General features: G+C 46.4%; 1 non-coding gene across 1 annotated transcript; it reads left to right on the top strand.

Moving 5' to 3' along the window:
- Window positions 1–1,729: 1,729 nt before the first annotated feature.
- Trnai-uau lies at window positions 1,730–1,803 on the top strand. Its single transcript has one exon. It is a non-coding gene; the product is annotated as a tRNA-Ile (tRNA).
- The last annotated feature ends 447 nt before the right edge of the window (window positions 1,804–2,250 follow it).

Here is a 2,250-nt window from a genome sequence, read left to right as displayed (position 1 = left end):
AAATTCACTGTAGCTCCATTCATTGACATATGGTCACGACACACTACAGATGCGTAGAAAAACTCATAAAGTTTTGTTCGGCTGAAGCCGCACTTCAGGTTTCTGCCGCCAGAGCCGTCGAGAGCGCAGTGAGACAAAATGGCGACAGGAGCCGAGAAAGCGTATGTCGTGCTTGAAATGCACTCACATCAGTCAGTCATAACAGTGCAACGACACTTCAGGACGAAGTTCAACAAAGATCCACCAACTGCTAACTCCATTCGGCGATGGTATGCGCAGTTTAAAGCTTCTGGATGCCTCTGTAAGGGCAAATCAACGGGTCGGCCTGCAGTGAGCGAAGAAACGGTTGAATGCGTGCGGGCAAGTTTCACGCGTAGCCCGCGGAAGTCGACGAATAAAGCAAGCAGGGAGCTAAACGTACCACAGCCGACGGTTTGGAAAATCTTACGGAAAAGGCTAAAGCAGATGCCTTACCGTTTACAATTGCTACAGGCCCTGACACCCGATGACAAAGTCAAACGCTTTGAATTTTCGGCGCGGTTGCAACAGCTCATGGAAGAGGATGCGTTCAGTGCGAAACTTGTTTTCAGTGATGAAGCAACATTTTTTCTTAATGGTGAAGTGAACAGACACAATGTGCGAATCTGGGCGGTAGAGAATCCTCACGCATTCGTGCAGCAAATTCGCAATTCAGCAAAGGTTAACGTGTTTTGTGCAATCTCACGGTTTAAAGTTTACGGCCCCCTTTTCTTCTGCGAAAAAAACGTTACAGGACACGTGTATCTGGACATGCTGGAAAATTGGCTCATGCCACAACTGGAGACCGACAGCGCCGACTTCATCTTTCAACAGGATGGTGCTCCACCGCACTTCCATCGTGATGTTCGGCATTTCTTAAACAGGAGATTGGAAAACCGATGGATCGGTCGTGGTGGAGATCATGATCAGCAATTCATGTCATAGCCTCCACGCTCTCCCGACTTAACCGCATGCGATTTCTTTCTGTGGGGTTATGTGAAAGATTCAGTCTTTAAACCTCCTCTACCAAGAAACGTGCCAGAACTGCGAGCTCGCATCAACGATGCTTTCGAATGGTTCAAATGGCTCTGAGCGCTATGGGACTCAACTGCTGAGGTCATTAGTCCCCTAGACCTTAGAACTAATTAAACCTAACTAACCTAAGGACATCACAAACATCCATGCCCGAGGCAGGATTCGAATCTGCGACCGTAGCGGTCTTGTGGTTCCAGACTGCAGCGCCTTTAACAGCACGGCCAATTCGGCCGGCGATGCTTTCGAACTCATTGATGGAGACATGCTGCGCCGAGTGTGGGAGGAACTTGATTATCGGCTTGATGTCTGCCGAATCACTAAAGGGGCACATATCGAACATTTGTGAATGGCTAAAAAAACTTTTTGAGTTTTTGTATGTGTGTGCAAAGCATTGTGAAAATATCTCAAATAATAAAGTTATTGTAGAGCTGTGAAATCGCTTCAATCATTTGTAATAACCCTGTAGTTCAAGTTAAACCGGCCATTGACCTTCTTCTTCTGTGCTGGATGCACACGCGTTGCCCGAACTCTTACGGGACTCGGTAAAGTTGTCTGCCGCTAGTGTAATAATGGGCAGGGCCACTACGAATGTAGTGGTGTGGACATTAAGTTGGGAATGTGGGTCTCACAGGGAGCGTGCAAGGGATAAGTCCCTGCAGTCGCACTGTCCTCTGTGACCTCGGTGGCTCAGATGGATAGAGCGTCTGCCATATAAGCAGGAGATCCCGGGTTCGAGTCCCAGTCGGGGCACACATTTTCAACTGTCACCGTAGATGTATATCAACGCCTGTCGACAGCTTAGGGTCTTGATTTTTTGTTTTTTTTTTTTTTAAAAAAAAATTCTTTATTCATAACATCATATTACATTATTCATATAACCCACTACCTAACTACATTAGTGGGTCTTACAAATGATACGATTAATGCAGCTTTTTCTACACTGCAGGTACTTCTATTGTTTTACTCTAATCTAACCGCTATGGGATTCTAAGCTACTTAATCTAAGTCTACATTCTACCTGCAGCGTTACAGGTGTGCCAGTGCTACTATAAACCTACTGGTTTTGGCCACGACCCACTGAGCTAATCCCAGTGGGCGTGCCCCTGGCACTGGGCTGGCCTTAAGTTGGTGTCGCTGCAGTCTACTCTAGGTATTATTCTATCTTCTACATCTAATATAACCTAACTACATGTCACA

Source organism: Schistocerca piceifrons, chromosome 10 (assembly GCF_021461385.2).
Source record: "Schistocerca piceifrons isolate TAMUIC-IGC-003096 chromosome 10, iqSchPice1.1, whole genome shotgun sequence".
In the NCBI taxonomy this organism is placed as follows: Eukaryota; Metazoa; Arthropoda; class Insecta; order Orthoptera; family Acrididae; genus Schistocerca; species Schistocerca piceifrons.
Note: the sequence above shows the minus strand (reverse complement) of the source record. Positions and strands in the feature narration are given on the sequence as shown.